Here is a 21877-nt window from a genome sequence, read left to right as displayed (position 1 = left end):
TCTCCAGCATCTGTTTTCTCCAGATTTTTTAATGATCGCCATTCTAACTGGCGTGAGATGGTATCTCAATGTAGTTTTGATTTGCATTTCTCTAATGACCAGTGATGATGAGCATTTTTTCATATGTTTGTTGGCCTCATGTATGTCTTCTTTTGTAAAGTATCTGTTCATATCCTTTGCCCATTTTTGAATGGGCTTGTTTGTTTTTTTCTTGTAAATCTTTTTTAGTTCATTGTAAATTCTGGATATCAGTCCTTTGTCAGACGGGTAGGCTGCAAAAATTTTTTCCCATTCTGTTGGTTGCCGATTCACTCTATTGACTGTTTCTTTTGCCATGCAAAAGCTGTGGAGTTTGATTAGGTCCCATTTGTCTATTTTGGCTTTTGTTGCCAATGCTTTTGGTGTTTTGGTCATAAAGTCCTTGCCTACGCCTATGTCCTGAATGGTTTTGCCTATGTTTCCTTCTAGTGTTTTTATGGTGTTACGTCTTATGTTTAAGTCTTTAATCCATCTGGAGTCAATTTTAGTGTAGGGTGTCAGGAAGGGGTCCAGTTTCTGCTTTCTGCATATGGCTAGCCAGTTTTCCCAACACCACTTATTGAACATGGAATCCTTTCCCCATTGATTGTTTTTTTCAGGTTTGTCAAAGATCAGGTGGTTGTAGATATGTTGTGTCACCTCCGACGTCTCTGTTCTGTTCCATTGGTCTATATCTCTGTTTTGGTACCAGTACCATGCTGTTTTGATTACTGTAGCCTTGTAGTATAGTTTGAAGTCCGGTAGTGTGATGCCTCCTGCTTTGTTCTTTTTGCTTAGAATTGACTTGGCTATGCGGGCTCTCTTTTGGTTCCATATGAAGTTTAAGGTGGTTTTTTCCAGTTCTGTGAGGAAGGTCATTGGTAGCTTGATGGGGATAGCGTTGAATCTGTAAATTACTTTGGGCAGTATGGCCATTTTCACGATATTAATTCTTCCTAACCATGAACATGGAATGTTTCTCCATCTGTTTGTGTCCTCTCTTATTTTGTTGAGCAGTGATTTGTAGTTCTCCTTGAAGAGGTCCTTTACGTTCCTTGTTAGTTGTATTCCTAGGTATTTTATTCTCTTTGTAGCAATTGTGAATGGCAGTTCGTTCTTGATTTGGCTCTCTTTAAGTCTGTTATTGGTGTATAGGAATGCTTGTGATTTTTGCACATTGATTTTGTATCCTGAGACTTTGCTGAAGTTGCTTATCAGTTTCAGGAGATTTTGGGCTGAGGTGATAGGGTCTTCTAGATATACAATCATGTCGTCTGCAAATAGAGACAATTTGACTTCCTCCTTTCCTAATTGAATACCCTTTATTTCTTTTTCTTGCCTGATTGCTCTGGCTAGAACTTCCAGTACTATATTGAATAGGAGTGGTGAGAGAGGGCATCCTTGTCTAGTGCCAGATTTCAAAGGGAATGCTTCCAGTTTTTGCCCATTCAGTATGATATTGGCTGTCGGTTTGTCATAAATAGCTTTTATTATTTTGAGATACGTTCCGTCGATACCTAGTTTATTGAGAGTTTTTAGCATAAAGGGCTGTTGAATTTTGTGGAAGGCCTTCTCTGCATCAATTGAGATAATCATGTGGTTTTTGTCTTTGGTTCTGTTTATGTGGTGAATTACATTTATAGACTTGCGTATATTGAACCAGCCTTGCATCCCCGGGATGAATCCTACTTGATCATGGTGGATAAGCTTTTTGATGTGCTGTTGTAATCGGCTTGCCAGTATTTTATTGAAGATTTTTGCATCTATGTTCATCATGGATATTGGCCTGTAGTTTTCTTTTCTTGTTGAGTCTCTGCCGGGTTTTGGTATTAGGATGATGTTGGTCTCATAAAATGATTTGGGAAGGATTCCCTCTTTTTGGATTATTTGGAATAGTTTCAGTAGGAATGGTACCAGTTCCTCTTTGTATGTCTGGTAGAATTCGGCTGTGAGACCATCTGGGCCTGGGCTTTTTTTGGGTGGTAGGCTCTTAATTGCTGCCTCGACTTCAGACCTTGTTATTGGTCTATTCAGGGTTTCGACTTCTTCCTGGTTTAGGCATGGGAGGAGACTACTGTCCAGGAATTTATCCATTTCTTCCAGGTTTTCTAATTTATGTGCATAGAGTTGTTTGTAATAATCTCTGATGATGGTTTGAATTTCTGTGGCATCTGTGGTGATATCCCCTTTATCATTTCTTATTGCATCTATTTGGTTATTCTCTCTTTTCTTTTTTATTAGTTTGGCTAGTGGTCTGTCTATTTTGTTGATCTTTTCAAAAAACCAGCTCCTGGATTTATTGATTTTTTGTAGGGTTTTTCGTGTCTCTATCTCCTTCAATTCTGCTTTGATCTTAGTTATTTCTTGTCTTCTGCTAGGTTTTGAGTTTTTTTGATCTTGCTCCTCTAGCTCTTTCAATTTTGATGATAGGGTGTCAATTTTAGTTCTCTCCTTTCTTCTCATGTGGGCACTTATTGCTATATATTTTCCTCTAGAGACTGCTTTAAATGTGTCCCAGAGATTCTGGTATGTGGTGTCTTCGTTCTCGTTGGTTTCGAAGAACATCTTTATTTCTGCCTTCATTTCAGTGTTTATCCAGTCAACATTCAGGAGAAAGTTGTTCAATTTCCATGAGGATGTGCGGTTCTGGGTTGGTTTCTGAATTCTGAGTTCTAACTTGATTGCACTGTGGTCTGAGAGACTGTTTGTTATGGTTTCTGTTCTTTTGCATTTGCTGAGGAGTGATTTACTTCCAATTATGTGGTCAATTTTAGAGTAGGTGTGATGTGGTGCTGAGAAGAATGTATATTCTCTGGATTTGGGCTGGAGAGTTCTGTAAATATCTATTAGGTTTGCTTGTTCCAGGTCTGAGTTCAAGTCCTGGATATCCTTATTAATTTTCTGTCTCGTTGATCTGTCTAATATTAACAACGGTGTGTTGAAGTCTCCCAGTATTAATGTGTGGGAGTCTATGTCTCTTTGTAAGTCTTTAAGAACTTGCCTTATGTATCTGGGTGCTCCTGTATTAGGTGCATATATATTTAGGATCGTTAGCTCTTCTTGTTGTATTGATCCTTTTACCATTATGTAATGTCCTTCTTTGTCTCTTTTGATCTTTGTTGCTTTAAAGTCTATTTTATCAGAGATGAGAATTGCAACTCCTGCTTTTTTTTGCTCTCCATTTGCTTGGTAAATCTTCCTCCATCCCTTTATTTTGAGCCTTTGTGTATCCTTGCATGTGAGGTGGGTTTCCTGGATACAGCACACTGATTGGTTTTGGCTTTTTATCCAATTTGCCAGTCTGTGTCTTTTGATTGGGGCATTTAGTCCATTTACATTTAGGGTTAATATTGTTATGTGTGAGTTTGGTCCTGTCATTTTGATGCTAGCTGGCTGTTTTGCCCATTGGTTGATGGAGATTCTTCATTGTGTTGCTGCTCTTTACCATTTCGTGCATTTTTGGAGTGGCTGGTGCTGGTTGTTTTTTTCTATGTGTAGTGTCTCCTTCAGGAGCTCTTGTAAAGCTGGTCTGGTGGTGATGAAATCTGTGAGTACTTGCTTGTTCACAAAGGATTTTATTTTTCCTTCACTTATGAAGCTTAGTTTGGCTGGATATGAAATTCTGGGTTGAAAGTTCTTTTCTTTAAGGATGTTGAATATCGGCCCCCACTCTCTTCTGGCCTGTAGGGTTTCTGCTGAGAGATCTGCTGTGAGTCTGATGGGTTTCCCTTTGTGGGTAACCCGACCTTTCTCTCTGGCTGCCCTTAGTATTTTCTCCTTCATTTCAACCCTGGTGAATCTGACGATTATGTGCCTTGGGGTTGCTCTTCTAGAGGAATATCTTTGTGGTGTTCTCTGTATTTCTTGGACTTGAATCTTGGCCTGCCTTGCTAGGTTGGGGAAGTTTTCCTGGATAATATCCTGAAGAGTATTTTCCAGCTTGGATGCATTCTCTTAGTCACATTCAGGTACACCTATCAAACGTAGATTAGGTCTTTTCACGTAGTCCCATATTTCTTGTTGACTCTGTTCATTCCTTTTTACCTTGTTTTCTCTAATCTTCCCTTCTCGTTTTATTTCATTGAGTTGATCTTCAACTTCTGATATCCTTTCTTCTGCTTGGTCAATTCTGCTGTTGAAACTTGTACATGCTTCGCGAAGTTCTCGTGTTGTGTTTTTCAGCTCCATCAATTCATTCATATTCCTCTCTAAGTTGTCCATTCTCGTTAGCATTTCGTCAAGTCTTTTTTCAAGGTTCTTAGTTTCTTTGCATTGGGTTAGAACATGTTCTTTTAGCTCACAGAAGTTTCTTATTATCCATTTTCTGAAAGCTGATTCTGTCATTTCATCACACTCATTCTCCGTCCAGTCTTGTTCCCATGCTGGTGAGGAGTTATGCTGCCTTGTAGGGGGAGAGGTGTTCTGGTTTTGGGTGTTTTCATCATTTTTGCGCTGGTTTCTTCCCATCTTTGTGGATTTATCCGCCTATTGACTTTGTAGTTGCTGTCTTTCTGATTTTGGTAATTTTAAGTCTGCAGCAGCTGAACTCATAAACCCCCTTTTCTTCTCCCCAGGTGTTCTGGCCCAGGGGTTTAGCACTTTATGTTTTTCAGCTGTGTTGCTACCGTTTTCCCTGCCCACAAGGTGGCAGTCTAGTCACACTCAGCCTGCAGAGGCATCGCTGAGCTGTTGTGGGCTCCACCCAGCTTCCGTGTGAGCTTCCCTGCAGTCCTGTGAGTGTAGTTAGAACTGCTTCCGCTATGCTGGCCCGCCCCTGTAGTGACGGAGTCTCTGTAGTGGCGGGTTGTCTTGGTTACGGAAAATTTCCCCGGGAACTGTAGGGTGTTTCCCGATGGAGGACGCTCCTCCCCCACAGAGCTGAACCGTCCCGGGTTCAGCCGTGTTTCCAGAGGGGCCCTCTTTTTCCTGTAATCTCTTGGCTTGCCTCCTTGCCACAGTTCCCCTTGCTGGCCCAGAGGGGACACAGTCTCGTTCACTTTGTTCAAGGAGCCGCTGCTCCCCGCCCCCCGTGCAGGCCGAGCGGCTGCTCCGGTCCAACCAGCGGCGCTGGGAATGCGGGGAGCTTCTCCGCGCAATTAAAATCCGCTGCCCTGTGTGCCGCTGCGTCAGCCGAAGCAGCGGCTCTGAGATTCGTGGCACTCCCTTGCCTGGGGGTCTCCTGGCTTGGCTCCCTGCTTCAGCTCCCCTTTCTGGCTCAGAGGGAACTCTGTCTCTCTCGCTCTGCGCAAGAAGCCACTGCCCCCCGCTCCAGGGCGTAGGCTGAGCGGCCACTCCGCTCAAACCAGCGGCGCTGGAGACCCGTGGGGCTTTTCCTCCTGTGAATCTCCTGGTCTGTGGGCAGTAAAAGTCCGTCTGGAAATGCGGCGTCCACTCACCCTCTGCGCCTTCTCTCGGAGCTGCAATCCCGACTTCCTCTTAAGTGGCCATCTTGGATCGATCCAAAAGAGGTTTTCAATACCCATTACTAAACTGCATTCTAGCCTGGGCAAGAAAGCAATACTCCCATTCTCTCTCTCTCTTTCTCTTCCTTTTTCCTCCTCTTCTTTATTCTTTTTCTTTCTTTCTTTCTTTAAAAAAAAAAAGAATCAGATGGTGGTTCTTAGAATTGTCAGATACCGACTGAGCTCCCAAAATGCACAGATCTTGCTTTCATTTTTCTTTCAAAGTAGGATTATTAAAAAAAAAAAAAAAGAAAGAAATGAAGGCAGAAATAAAGATGTTCTTTGAAACCAACGAGAACGAAGACACCACATACCAGAATCTCTGGGACACATTTAAAGCAGTCTCTAGAGGAAAATATATAGCATAAGTGCCCACATGAGAAGAAAGGAGAGATCTAAAATTGACACCCTATCATCAAAACTGAAAAAGCTAGAGGAGCAAGATCAAAAAACTCAAAACCTAGCAGAAGACAAAAAATAACTAAGATCAAAGCAGAATTGAAAGAGATAGAGACATGAAAAACCCTTCAAAAAATCAATAAATCCAGGAGCTGGTTTTTTGAAAAGATCAACAAAATAGACCACTAGCCAGATTAATAAAAAAGAAAAGAGAGAATAACCAAATAGATGCAATAACAAATGATAAAGGGGATAACACAACACATTCCACAGAAATTCAAGCCATCATCAGAGATTACTACAAACAACTCTATGCACATAAACTAGAAAACCTGGAAAAAATGGATAAATTCCTGGACACTTGCCTCCTCCCAAGCCTAAACCAGGAAGAAGTCGAAACCCTGAATAGACCAATAACAAGGTCTGAGGTCGAGGCAGCAATTAAGAGCCTACCACCCAAAAAAAGCCCAGGCCCAGATGGGTTCACAGCCAAATTCTACCAGACATACAAAGAGGAACTGGTACCATTCCTTCTGAAACTATTCCAAATAATCCAAAAAGAGGGAATCCTTCCCAAATCATTTTATGACACCAACATCATCCTGATAGCAAAACCCGGCAGAGACTCAACAAGAAAAGAAAACTACAGGCCAATATCCATGATGAACATAGATGCAAAAATCTTCAATAAAATACTGGCAAGCCGATTGCAACAGCACATCAAAAAGCTTATCCACCATGATCAAGTAGGATTCATCCCGGGGATGCAAGGCTGGTTCAACATATGCAAGTCTATAAATGTAATTCACCACATAAACAGAACCAAAGACAAAAAACACATGATTATCCCAATTGATGCAGAGAAGGCCTTCCACAAAATTCAACAGCCCTTTATGCTAAAAACCCTCAATAAACTAGGTATCGACGGAATGTATCTCAAAATAATAAAAGCTATTTATGACAAACCAACAGCCAATATCATACTGAATGGGCAAAAACTGGAAGCATTTCCTTTGAAATCTGGCACTAGACAAGGATGCCCTCTCTCACCACTCCTATTCAATATAGTACTGGAAGTTCTAGCCAGAGCAATCAGGCAAGAAAAAGAAATAAAGGGTATTCAATTAGGGAAAGAGGAAGTCAAATTGTCTCTATTTGCAGACGACATGATTGTATATCTAGAAGACCCCATCGTCTCAGCCCAAAATCTCCTGAAACTGATAAGCAACTTCAGCAAAGTCTCAGGATACAAAATCAATGTGCAAAAATCACAAGCATTCCTATACACTAATAACAGACTTAAAGAGAGCCAAATCAAGAATGAACTGCCATTCACAATTGCTACAAAGAGAATAAAATACCTAGGAATACAACTAACAAGGAATGTAAAGGACTTCTTCAAGGAGAACTACAAACCACTGCTCAACGAAATAAGAGAGGACACAAACAGATGGAGAAACATTCCATGTTCACGGTTAGGAAGAATCAATATCGTGAAAATGGCCATACTGCCCAAAGTAATTTACAGATTCAACGCTATCCCCATCAAGCTACCAATGACCTTCCTCACAGAACTGGAAAAAAACACCTTAAACTTCATATGGAACCAAAAGAGAGCCTGCATAGCCAAGTCAATTTTAAGCAAAAAGAACAAAGCAGGAGGCATCACACTACCGGACATCAAACTCTACTACAAGGATGCAGTAATCAAAACAGCATGGTACTGGTACCAAAACAGAGATATAGACCAATGGAACAGAACAGAGGCCTCAGAGGCAACACAACATATCTACAGCCATCCAATCTTTCACAAACCTGATAAAAACAAGCAATGGGGAAAGGAATCCCTGTTTAATAAGTGGTGTTGGGAAAACTGGCTAGCCATATGCAGAAAGCAGAAACTGGACCCCTTCCTGACACCTTACACTAAAATTAACTCCAGATGGATTAAAGACTTAAACATAAGACCTAACACCATAAAAACCCTAGAAGAAAACCTAGGCAAAACCATTCAGGACGTAGGCGTAGGCAAGGACTTCATGAGCAAAACACCAAAAGCATTGGCAACAAAAGCCAAAATAGACAAATGGGACCTAATCAAACTCCACAGCTTCTGCACGGCAAAAGAAACAGTCATTAGAGTGAATTGGCAACCAACAGAATGGGAAAAAATTTTTGCAGTTTACTCATCTGACAAAGGGCTGATATCCAGAATTTACAACAAATTAAAACAGATTTACGAGAAAAAAACAAGCCCATTCAAAAGTGGGCAAAGGATATAAACAGATACTTTACAAAAGAAGACATACATGAGGCCAACTAGCATATGAAAAAATGATCATCACTGGTCATTAGAGAAATGCAAATCAAAACTACATTGAGATACCATCTCACATCAGTTAGAATGGCGATCATTAAAAAATCTGGAGACAACAGATGCTGGAGAGGATGTGGAGAAATAGGAACACTTTTACACTGTTGGTGGGAGTGTAAATTAGTTCAACCATTGTGGAAGACAGTGTGGCGATTCCTCAAGGACCTAGAAATAGAAATTCCATTAGACCCAGCAATCCCATTACTGGGTATATATCCAAAGAATTATAAATCGTTCTACTATAAGGACACATGCACACGAACTTCATTGCAGCACAGTTTACAATAGCAAAGACCTGGAATCAACCCAAATGCCCATCGATGATAGACTTGACAGGGAAAATGTGGCACATATACACCATGGAATATTATGCAGCCATCAAAAACGATGAGTTTGCGTCCTTTGTAGGGACATGGATAAACCTGGAAACCATCATTCTCAGCAAACTGGCACAAGAACAGAAAATCAAACACCGCATGTTCTCACTCATAGAGGGGTGTTGAACAATGGGAACACATGGACACAGGGAGGGGAGCACTATACACTGGGGTCTGTTGAGGGGGAGTAGGGGGGACAGCGGGGGGTGGGGAGTTGGGGAGAGAGAGCATGGGGCGAAATGCCACATATAGGTGAAGGGGAGGAAGGCAGCAAATCACACTGCCACGCATGCACCTATGCAACAATCTTGCATGTTTTTCACATGTACGCCAAAACCTAAAATGCAATAAAAAATAAATAAATAAATAAATAAATAAAAATAAATTATTCTGTAATAGAAAAAAAAAGAGTTGAATATTTATAGGAATTTTAATAAATGTCTATTAGGATATAAATGCTAGATTTCTATAAAACTGATTCATGTCCAACAGGACAAAAATCAATAATCCTTTAAATTTTATCTCTACAATGGCAGGAAGTATTTGCACTTTTTGAGGTCAACATATAAAAGATAATCTCTGACTCTATGGACTTGTAAAGTAGCTCACCAGCTAGTAAAACCACCAAAGCTACAAATACAGTACTGCACTACAAAAACATACAATAATCTCTGGTGTATTAACAAGTTTCAAATAATTTTTTAGATCTTTTAATTAAACTATTGGCTGTTGTTAACTGTCCAAGATTTTTAAATTATTTTTCCATTTTATTCTCTGTTTTTATATTCATTTTTAGAATGAATATATATGTATATATTCATATGTTTATATATATTCATCCACATATAATTTTTTTAATTGTTTTTGAAATTTTCTCCTCTTTCAGTGCTATAATGCTCTGCATAACTATCATAGTCACAAATTTCATTATTTTATTTCTTATTATACATAGAAGAACAATAGGGTATTACCTTTTCCCTCTTATAGAAAATTAAATAAGAGACAAAGGGAATATTTTTTTATTCCAGGTAACCCAACAAAGCAGTGTTGAAACAAACATTCAGAGTTGTATTTAAATATCTGAGTCTTGTTTTAATACTCTAACAGTGTCTTAAGTAGCTCTATTCTCTGAGTTTCTACATTGTTAATTATACAGGAGAGAAAATCATACATTTTATAACCTATTATAACTTAAAATTTAATTCACATCAAGGACTGGGGGGAAAAATCCCAAGACAAGTTTTTAGGTCAGAGCTTTGTATAATTCTACCTCTTAAAATAATTTTTATCTTATGGATTATGATAATATATTTAATGTTCTTCTATCACAGTAATACTCATGAAAAGACGTCGGAGGAGATGATAAAAAATATACTAAAATACATCACTTTAAGAAGGATTAAAATAATTAGGCAAAGGGAAATTATTCAGGTAGGGTTTTAAGTATTTATTTAGTGATAAATACTACTAATGATGCCAATAGATTACGTGCTATTGTTATAGAAAAAGCAGGGGTCCAGATAATCATCGTAATATTAAGATTATTGAATTATTAAATATATATGGAAAAGTCAAACAAAAATTGTCAGAGCATGGCACATGACGGAGAAGATTTATTTGGTCTGTTTTCCTCTCTAGTGGCACATCTTCTAAGAGAACTGAAAAGGAAAAGTGTTCTGAATTCAAAGAAATCTGTACAGTTTACATTTTGTCTTCCTTTCTCATTTATTTTTCCCTTTGTTATCTCAGCCATTTTCCATCTAGTGAAATTGACCCAAAAGTCCCCTAGACTGTTCTTTTAAATAAGCATAGAAATGGACTGACTATTCTGGTCTTAAAGCTCGAAACTTAACATTTGTTCTATCTGAATTTTTTCCTCAGGAAAGGGCCTTCAGGCCTCTTAGAAAAAATTATCAAAGAACTGAAACTCAGCAGATCACCACATCCTAACAATGAGATGCCTGATTCTTATTTATCATGATTGCATCCTTGCCCTTCCCTAGTTCCTGTTTTCTTACACATTGTTTCATTTCTGCCCTGCTATATAAACTCCTGGTTTTAGCAGATGGGAGATGGATTTGAGACAGAGCTCCCATCTCCATGGCTGCAGCACCGGATTAAAGCCTTCTTTCTTGCAATAACTGTCGTCTCACTGATTGGCTTTCTGTGCTGTGAGCAGCAGGATCTAGACCAAACCCCTGGTGTTTCAGTAATACTGAGATAATTAGTATTAATTGAAATCAAGAAGAGAATTTTGCTGGCACAGATGTAAAGATTTTGCTAGACAAAAAAATGAAACAAAACTACCAAGAGTTTTAGTAATTATATATGGCTAAAACCACAAATGGGAAAATTGAGGCAACACAAAAATGGAGCCTGTTTACCCCAATTTTTTTTTTTTTTTTTTTTTTTTTTTTAGATATTTGTTTTTGCAGATGTGTCTAGAAATTTTCCTTAGGTCTATACATTCAAAGCAAGAGTAGAATTTCCTGCACTCTTGCGGTAATTTTACCAAAACAAAATGAAACTGAACTAAAAAGCCCACCAGGTTATGGGCCTTTTTTTCTGAGTAAAAGCTTTTCTACCTGAAACCACTTGCTGTATTTTGAAAGTAATTTTGATATGAGACTTGAGAAATGGGCTGGAAAATATCTCAATGGTAGAGCTGTGTTTTACACTCTCAGAATGAAGAGGAAAGAAATAATAGGGCAGAAGATCCCTTCAAATATAATATTTAAGAATTTTCAGAGACTTTTAGCATTTATAAATTAAACCCTTCCATACTCATACAAAACTCAATGAAAGCATAATTTGCAAAGGTCAAGTCAGATGAAGATTGCAGTTACCAGCCCCAAGTCTATCAATTAAATGATCTCTGTTGAAACATAATATCTGGGTGTTTTATATTCCTTTTCATATATAATGGCTGATAAAAGTAATAATAAATGTGGAGAGGCAAGAAAATAGGATGTAATCACAAGAATGATAGAAGGTGACTCAATGATCATTTAGATACTGCAGTTAGCAGAAACTGACTTAAAATAACCATGATTAACTTTTATAATAACAAATCAGTGACATGTCAAATTTCACAGAAAAATTGAATCAAGAAGAGCAAAATTGTATTCTAAAATTGAACAACTACACCTGAAATTTAGAACAAAATGTATTATTTTACACAGAACACAGGTTAGTGACCAAATAATAAAATTAAAATATTTACATTTTTAAAAATCATAGGGAAATTTTAAAATATGCAAAATAGATAAGAATAGGTAAAATATATGACATAAATGAGGAAATGTCAAAAGGTTTTACAGAAACATTTAATAATTTTTCAAAGTATATACACATATAATTATTTTTAAAATGTTTTCACACATATTTAATAGTTTACAAAAGCACAAATTCCAGTTAGAAATGTAGAGACCATTTAGAAGGTTATTAAAGTATCCTAGGTAAAACGTGATGGAAGAGCAGACTAGGTAGTAGCAGTGGAAGTGGTATGAAATGATCATACAGATCCTTCATTTCATCTTTTATTCAAAAAATATTTAATTTGTATGTGCAATGTGAAAAGACAGTAATCTATAGATTAATAGAATACAGGACAAACAGCCACTGCTACTATGGAACATGTTAAAAATCATTAACTACATAGTATAAACTATAACTAATAGTAAACTGTAATTCAAACTCGATTGCTATGTTTTTTTAACTATCAAGAAATTTGTCCATAACAATTCTCAAAAACAGTCCAGCTGTAATTTTTATTTATTTATTTATTTATTATTGACACAAGGTTCTACTCTGTCACTGAGGCTGGAATGCAGTGGCACAATCATGGCTCACTGCAGCTTGAATTCTTGGGCTTAAGGGATATCCCACCTTGGCCTCTCGGCTAGCTGGGTCCATATGCACATACAACCATGGCTGGCTAATTTTTAAATTTTGTTTGGTTTTCTTTTCTTTTTTTTGGTAGAGAAGGGGGTGATGGTTCTTGCTTTGTTGCCCAGGTTGGTTTTGAACTTCTGGGCTCAGTAATCCTTCCACCTTGACCTCCCAAAGTTCTGGGATAGAAGATTAACTAAAAGTGGTAATTGGCAATGGTTAAGAGGGTAGTCATGTGTATCGTGCTGACTAGGGGTGAGTGAAGAGACACGTTTTTTTCCTGGGACTTTTCCTTGTCTAATTTAATCCAAACCACATATGGTGAATGTCTTTATTTAAAGATCCATAAGATCAAAAAAAGATCATCGTCATTCTCTGTGAAGTCATGCTGAAAGGGAGGGATAGAAATACATCTGGCAAATGTTATGTTAAATTCACCATCTGGGACCCAGACTCTCTCAAAGTAAAAAAAAAAAAAAAAAGATAAACACAAACTGAATGTATTTTATTTTTTAGAATAAATATACTTACATTCCTTGTTTTGAACTATCCCATTAATGACAAATTTTTTAAGCAAACACTAATAGTTCATGTTAAATATTTGTAACCATTTTTACTTACTTTTTAAAAAAATTTATAATCCTCACAGAATACCTGTGAGGTAGAAAGAGACTTTTTGCATTATTTTATAGCTGAGAAAACTGTGGGTCTGAAAGTTTCCATGAAAGGCGTACCAACTCTCAACTGATAAGAAGGAGCAAAAACTTGAACTTATGCTCCTCTTCCTCTATCAATCTCTTATACTTTCCATAATAGCTCAGTTTTATGAGTGTTTGCTGATAACATTTGAAATAGCAATTTAGAGCAATTCATAACAATATCCTACTGCTAGCCTGTCAGAAGTCAAACTAAAACCTACCTTTATTGCTACTTACTCAGTATAATTTTACCATGGTGCCTTTCCCCCTTATGCTTATGTACTATTTTCTCCTAGGAATCGAAACACTTTACAGACATTATCCAATTAAACCTCACAAATTCCCTTTGAGGTAGATATGGAGTAACTGTTAATCATTTTTCTCTCTATATTTATATCTGTTAAGAGCGATAGAGGGCTTAGCAAACTGATAGCTTATAAGTATCCTTCTTAGATTTAAAGGAGGAAAAAGCTCATACCACTAGGGCAGCCTCCATTAAATTTATATAACAGCAATAGAAATGGAGAAGCTTAGAAATGACATAATAATACAAAATATGAGCTTTGGCTCATACTGTGAGAGCTAATACGTGGAAAGAAATTCACCATTATTGCTGGATATAAGAGAAGGTTTATACTTTTTACATCATATTCTTTTTAATTTTAATGCCAGTATACAAACACACACAAGACAACTTTCACCGAATTCTGTCCAATTTAGTGATATCTGTGGAATCTTCAGACATTTTAAAAACTGCAATGTGATTTTCTTATGTTTTAAAACAGGTTACTTTTAAATACCTCATATTTTCACATCTACTTGGGGAAGATGATTTCAAAAACATACCTAGTTATTTAACAACAAACATTCCTAAATACATAGCTTTGCACTTACTATCTTGACTATATATTACATTTTTTGTTAGCTTTTTTGCCGTAACACAGATACTGTTCACAGATGTCTACCCTCTGAGCACTCCATTACATTTTATACACTTCCTTTTCTTCCCTCCCTCCCTCCCTTCCTTCCTTGAGATTACAGGCGTAAGACACCACACCTGGCCTTTTTTTTTTTTTTGAGATAGGGACTTGCTTTGTGGTGCAAGTGGCACAATCTCGGCTCACTGCAACCTCCACCTCCCAGGTTCAAGCAGTTCTCATGCCTCAGTATCCTGAGTAGCTGGGATTACAGGAGTGTCCCACCATTTTTGTATCTGTAGTGAAGATAGGGTTTCGCCATGTTGATCAGGCTCCTTTTTCTAATCCATTCTCTATTCCCTATTACTTATTGAAATAAAAGCTCTTCATATTTGTCTTATGTATTAAAAATGAATATGTTTGCTAATTTATGGTAAAATTTCAAGACATTAACTGTATGCTGTAGTACTTAATCATACACATACAAGGAATTATTTTGATTCTAATAAATAAGATCTAACACAGTTGTGAGAATATCATACTTCTTCAGTTTTTCCACTTTGTGACTCTGGATCTTGGAATGTTCTCTATATTCCAATTGAGATTATTTCTCTATTTCCTTTTTATATACAAAAAAGATGATTTTTTTATCTAAAGATTAGACGTTATTTCTGATTTCAGTCATAATTTTCTTACACAATTTTCTCGTATATTTGTTATTAAACAGCTTCCGACCATCTTACTTTTCATAAATCTAAGCATATTCATTAAAAGTAAATATATAACAATGTCAAGACACAGATAAAATTTACAAACTGTGTGATTGGAAGAAATTTTTAATAAAAGATCTCTTTATAAACATGTGGACAGGGCTTGGTGGGGGTGGGTAAGAATAGCAGAGTAACACAGGAATCACAAATTTAAGGTTCTAATATCATTCCTAACCTGAAAAAACAAAGAATAAAGCAATTGCTATAACCTGGAGAGTATAGTTGTATAGAGATGACTGTTGTCATCTGTACTAAAATGTGACAAACCTATGAACTGGCAAGGAGAGAAACATTAGAAGCAACCAGAGTGGGGCATAGTGGTAGCTCACTCCTGAAATCCTGACACTTTGGGAGGTTAAAGAGGCAGTATTCCTTGAGCTCAGGAGTTTCAGACCAGCTAGGCAACATACTGAGGCCCTTTCTCTCAAAACATTTGAAAAATTAGATGGGCGTGGTTATGCCTGACTGTAGTTCCAGCTACTCAAGAGGCTGAGAAGGAAGAACCACCAGAACCTGGGAATTTGAGGCTGTAGTGAGCCATGATCTTGCCACTGCACTCTTTCCTGGGCAACATCCTGTCTCAAATATTAATAAATGACACACCTTTTTATCCCTGCTTTTGACACCTACTGGTGTCTTGTATTGACAAATTCCAGAAGTCAGAAAGCAAAACAGCTCAATGATATATCTGAGTCATTTTTCTAGAACACACAGCATGATGTTTAAGTGTGGAGTGTAGACATGGGGAGGCAAACAGGAAATATATAACACAACAGGCTTTAATGTCTATTGGGTATTCTACTGCTTTCACACCTGAGCTATTACTTATGAATTGCATATTATAATGATTTTCCTTGATCTTATTTATCTTTCGTATTTATGTTATTGCCTTCTCAGTGATTTAAAAATATGTAGAGTTAATTAGGTTCTATAATTCATGAAATACATTTTAGGATGTAAAGGAAGTACCAGAAATGATATAGGTCAGGTAGGAATGAGAACCATAATTTTGGAGAGTACTAATAAAGCTACATTGTTTGAATAACTTCAGGACCTCAAGCTGAAATTTTTTTTCCTCTGGCTTTTAGAGTGTCAAGAGCTGTAGATAACAGCTGAAAAGATTTCGCTATAGTCACATGATCTGCCCATCATCCAGTATGTGCATCGGTGTCCTTCTGTGTCCTAACTCCATGCAGTGTTCTGTCCATCCTCTAGGTATAATTTCATTTTACTATGCTTTGTTTTTTGTAAATAAATTCTACAAATAGAATTTAGAGTGAATATTTTGGGTCCCAGAATGTTGATCCTTTAGTTTTCTAAACTTTTTCTTATTTTGCAACTGTATTAGTTTCCTCTCCGTTTCTTACCCCAGCTAGCCATGACTTTAAGCCTACTAGAAATAACATTTCAGTCAACTCATATGATATAATTAATTTCCCATGTATTTATAACTTTTTAAAATGCAATTGAGGCACTGTATATTTTATATTTATTGTTTGTCTTTGGCCTTTATCTCCATCTCTGCATTTACATGTCCTCTCCCATATCAGTGGAGTTTAGAAGGCTGAAGACTATGTTTCTCATGTTCTCTTGTCAACCAATGGGAGATAGTGAAAGAAAACTGGAAGGTGGGAGGAGAAGAGACAATGTGTTCTTTTCTCTTTTTTGGTCTATTCATGTGTCCAGTAGCAGCAACAACAGCTTCTTATTTAGGCAGTGTTGTGTCAATAAAACCAGTTGAAGTAAATCCCAGTACCCTCAGTCAGAAGCATAGCACTCATGGACCTGGGTCAGGAAGCAGAAGCAACAACAGTAAGCACCACATTAATCTCAATAGCAGAGTGCCCATAGACTGACTTCTGCATTTGACTACAGCAGTAAAAGCTTTGGGCAATTTGAGGCTGCCAGGCCTGGCTTGTCTAATAGAACTATAGACTTGTGGCTCCTGCAAAGCTTCAGCAATGGTGATTCCAATAAATACAGCACCATAGATGCTCCAGAAGCCTATGTGGCATATGGATCATTGGCTTTGGGCAGTGTTCTCTGTTATTTTTCCTAGCGTGATGAACGGTGGTGTTTACTATAATTTCTCCTCTATTGGAAACCACATTTTTTTCTTTCATTTTGTTTTTAGCTTTTATTTTGGATGCATGGGTACAGGTAAAAGTTTGTTATACAGGTAAACTGCATGTCATGTGGGTTTGGTATACAGATTATTTCACCACACAGGTAATAAGCATAGCTCCCAATAGGTATTTTTTCTGACCCTCTCCAACATCCCACAAACATGCAGTATTTGCATGTTTTAAAATCATATAAAATCGTATCATCAGTGAAGATAGGTTGGTATTTTCTTATCCTATTTGGATGCCTTTTATTTCATTTTCTTTCCTGATTACTCTGAGTAAGACTTCTAGTACTATGTTGAAGAGGACTGGTGATAGTGAGCTTCCTTATCTTGTCCTAGTTCTTCAGAGGAATGGTTCCAGCTTGAGTCCACTCCATGTGATGTTGGGTTTGAGATTGTTATATATGACTCATTATTTTGAGGTAGGTTCCTTCAAAGCCTAGTTTGTTGAGGGTTTTTAAAAATAACATTTAAGTGCATAGCCCACAGATGTTATAAAGCAACTGAATAATTGAGAATACAAAGCAACCAGCTTACAATACCTCTACAGAAACAAAACCCCAAATATCAGTATTAACCTTGAATGTAAATGTTCTAAATACCCCACTTGAAAGGCACAATTTGGCATGTTGGATAAAAAAAGAGTAACAAACCGTCTGCTTTCTTCAAGCGACCCTTTGTGGGTTCCATATAATGTGGATTCCCTATAACAACACCCACAGTCCTAAGGTAAAGTAAGAAAGAGCACACTAATGGAAAACAAACAAACAAAAAAGAACAGTGGTCACTATTCCTACACCAGATAAAACAGACTTTGAACTAACAACAGTTAAAAAAAAAAAAGTAGGTCGTTACATAATGATAAAAGGGTTCAATTCAAAAAGAAGACTTACCTATCCTAAATATATACACATTCAACATTGGAGCACCCAGATTTATAAAACTAGTACTAGCAGATTCATGAAAAGACTTAAACAACCACACAATAATAATGAGAAACTTCGACACTCTACTGACAGCATTAGACAAAATCGTTAAGGCAGAAAACTAACAAAGAAATTGTAGACTTAAATTTTATACTAGACCAGTTATACCTAATAGTCATTTACAGAATATGCCATCTAACAACGACAGAATATACATTCTTTTCATCTGCAAATAGAACATACTCTAAGATTGACCACATGCCCAGTCATAAAGTAAGTCTCAATAAATATTTTAAAAATCAAAATTATACCAAGCATACTCTCAGACCAAAATGGAATAAAAATATAAATCAATAAGATCTCTCAAAAACCACACAATTACATAGAAATTAAACAACTTGCTCTTGAATGACTTTTGGGAAAACAAATAGTTTAAAGTATCACAGCAATGTAGTGGTCAGGCTGTCAGGTGTAAATCGAGGTTCTAATATACACTATTGTGAGCAACTTATTACTCTTGTTAAGCCTAATATTCTTTTCTGAACAATGGAGATAATAAAAGACTTCCCTTTGGATTTTTTATTAGAATTAACTGGGAAAACACATATAAAATGTTTATCAAAATATTTTTAGTACATATTAGTTCTAGTCTTAAATTTATATTACTTTCTGACTTACATAACTTTTCAATAATATTCCAAAATTTGATAAATTTTAGGCTCATTGATGAGAATAGCTTACTCTTTAATACTTTCTCATTTTGCCTAAATGTGCTCTGAATAGCATTTTTATTAAACACTTGTGATATTTCTCTTACATGTACAATGCACTGTAATGAGAACATACAATAAAACAATATGAGGTTTTAGTTTTATTCTTTCCCCATTCAATAATGTCCCTCCTTTAATCAACACGTTAATATCTCAGTAGGGAAAAGCTATTTGATCTGACTGGTTATGGATTATTTTTGTAAGTGTAATACCTTATCCCTTCAAGCTTATCTTAACTATTTATTTTCAGTAATTTGTATATAATTTGTCTGAGCTCGAGCTATCAAATTTAGAAAAAAATCACTGTGAAATCAAAGTGCATTCACTTATTTGGTGATATGGCATTAATTTCTAATTAACATTTCTAGAAATAAATTGATATCACCTGTTTCAATTGAATAACGGTGATTATGGGACACGGCCTTTGTATATTTTACCTTGGTAGAAAATACTTTTTGGTAAACTCTCCTCAGTAAACAGCATCAGTATGCAAATTTTGAAGTGTACCTTTTGCAAAGGTTCCATTTTTCATTGGATTTTAACATTTCTGATGCTCTAGATTTTGAGGTCATTAATTTTATTCCTTCCTGAATTTAAGAGTTTGTAATTTATACTCACACACTCCAATTGCTTTTGAATCTTACTCCATTATTATCAAGTACATAAATTTTCACACAGTAGCATCATATTCTACTGCTCTGCCATATTAGTATTCTTATAACTATGTCTTCCTACTTTCATTTAAATATGACCCTTCCCTTCTAAAAACTCACTCCAAAAATCAGGTTTTATGCCAACAATATTAAAATATTATTATGTGATGAGAAGATAATGTGTTACACTGACCACATGATCCATCTATGTTTTTATAGACATGTGCAAGATAATGCCTAAGTGCCTAAAGGCTTGAGTGCATTGGCTATCATATTAGGTGTTATGAACAAGATATCTATAGGGAAAGAGACATTTACAACTCAAGCAATATTACAGAGGGTACAATCTGATTTGTATATGTTTTCAGCAAGTTCTTTATTCATGCATTGCATAAGTATTTGTCAAATGCCTAGTATATATCAGGCACTTTTTTAGGCATGGGAGAAAACATAGGCAAATTTAGATGAAAATCTCTGGTTTATCAGAATTAACTTCTAACAGCTAAATGCCATCAATAAAAAGTAAGGATAGAATTTAAGGAACTCATATAGTCTCTTAGAAGGGGGTAAGTGCTGCTAGAAGGGGAAATGGCAGAGAAATGAAGATCAGCACCTTCAGGGAGGGGGTTTATACAATTGTCAGGATAGCTTCATTGAGAAGCTGATATTTATGGAGAAGATCGAAGGTGAGAGTTTTAACCATGTGGGCATGTGGGGCAAAAGCATACAAGGCAGAGGGAAGAATACTTGTATGCTGGCACATTCCAGAAACAGAAGGAAGAGCAGTTTGGCTAGGGGACAGCAAGCCAAAAACAATGTCATTAGAAATGAGGTCAGAGCACTGAGAAGGAATAAGTTACTTAGAGTTTTGCTGGCCATTAAAAGTATGTTTGTTTTTACTCTCAGGGGAGTAAGAAGCCATTGGTGATTTCTGTGGGGAGAAATTACAGTCACTGATAAAGATGATAAAAGGATCACGTTGACAATTGAGATGGTAATATACATAGGGAGACAAAAGTTGATGACGGAATACTATTTTGGTGTCTTTTGCAATAATGCAAGTGAAAATTGTGGTGCCTGGATGAATCTGATATCCTCATAAGTCATTAAAACATTATGTAATTTGGAGACACTCTAAAGATAGAAATATGTTGGGATTCACTCAGGGGGGTTGGCCAAATATTAAGGAAAATATTAGGGAAAGTTGTAAGAATATAGTCTCAAACCTTTTGGAAGGCTGAAAGGTTTTTATGATTTTTTAATAATGGGACAGGCTAAAGGCAGTCAGTTCTTACCTTAGAGCATGAGGTCACAGGGTGAAGATTAGGGATAATAGAAGCTTCCTCAGTTAAGTCTGTTTGCCTCACATTCCTTTGTCTCTACTGTAACTACTGTTTACTCATGTGAACTTTGTCCCAGATGGCCCTCTCAGGGGGAGGTCAAAGGGGGATTACCCATTAACGGTGTTTACTCTGCACTCTGGAACCAAAGCTTTTATTATTCCTAAAACCCCTCTATTTACCATGTTAATTATTCACTAGTATGTTGACTTAGAACCTCTGTTATTAAATCTATACTGAATAAAAGTGAGGGGGAACAGCCAGTAGGAATCTGGTAGCTGCAATAACCCTCTGAGAGCAGCTGGCGACCTCCCTAGCTCACTCGTTCACTGTACTTGGTGTGTGAGTGTATTTTATTTATTCAACTATCTCGGAGTCAGGTTTTGCAAGACAGACCCCCACAGGTGGTGATCAATGTCTCACTAACAGAAAGCCTTAATTGATTAAAAAGATGATAGGAGAGAAAAGGGAGAAGTCAAAAGAATTCCAAAACTGCCAGTTGAGGTGGCTCACGCCTGTAATCCCAGCACTTTGGGAGGCCGAGGCAGGTGGATCACATGAGGTCAGGAGTTCAAAACTAGCCTGGCCAACATGGTGAAACCCCATCTCTACTAAAAATACAAAATTAGCCGGGCATGGTGGTGCATGCCTGTAATCTCAGCTACTCGGAAGGCTGAGGCAGGAGAATCGCTTGAACCTGGGAGATGGAGGTTGTGGGGAGCCAAGATCGTGCCACTGCACTCCAGCCTGGGCAGTAAGAGCAAAACTCCATCTCAAAAAAAAAAAAAAAAAGAATTCCAAAACGTGGGTTATGCAATTTTTAGAATGGACTTGCAATCAACTGGAATTGGGAACTCTGAAGCTGCAGCAGATTTGGAAGATAGGGGAAGGAATAAATTCTGGTGTTGAAAAAGTAAAATTACAGATGTCTACTTGATCTCTAACTAGAGGTGTCTATTTAGCAGTTAAATAATGGGTATAAAATTCAGGCTGGGTCTGCATATATAAATTTGGGAGTGTTTGGCATGCAGCTGGTATTCAAAAGTGACACAGTTAAAAAATCACCAAGGGGATATAAATAAACACAAGAGTTGCAAATACTCAGATTTAGATGTTCCAATAAGAGTAAAGAAAAAGAACAGTGCATCAAGGAC

At 37.0% G+C, this 21877-nt stretch overlaps 1 long non-coding RNA gene across 1 annotated transcript in view; it reads right to left on the bottom strand.

Annotated features, from left to right (window-relative positions):
* The window catches only part of LOC135274554 (uncharacterized), a 104105-nt gene extending 83361 nt beyond the window's left edge, over positions 1-20744 (bottom strand). The window contains exon 1 of the long non-coding RNA XR_010342351.1: positions 20679-20744. This is a non-coding gene — a long non-coding RNA (uncharacterized LOC135274554). The remainder of the gene's footprint in view (positions 1-20678) is intronic.
* Positions 20745-21877: the final 1133 nt, after the last annotated feature.

This window comes from Aotus nancymaae, unplaced genomic scaffold (assembly GCF_030222135.1).
Source record: "Aotus nancymaae isolate 86718 unplaced genomic scaffold, 86718_ANA_hifiasm-v0.15.2.pri h1tg000012l, whole genome shotgun sequence".
NCBI classification, from domain to species: Eukaryota; Metazoa; Chordata; class Mammalia; order Primates; family Aotidae; genus Aotus; species Aotus nancymaae.
Note: the sequence above shows the minus strand (reverse complement) of the source record. Positions and strands in the feature narration are given on the sequence as shown.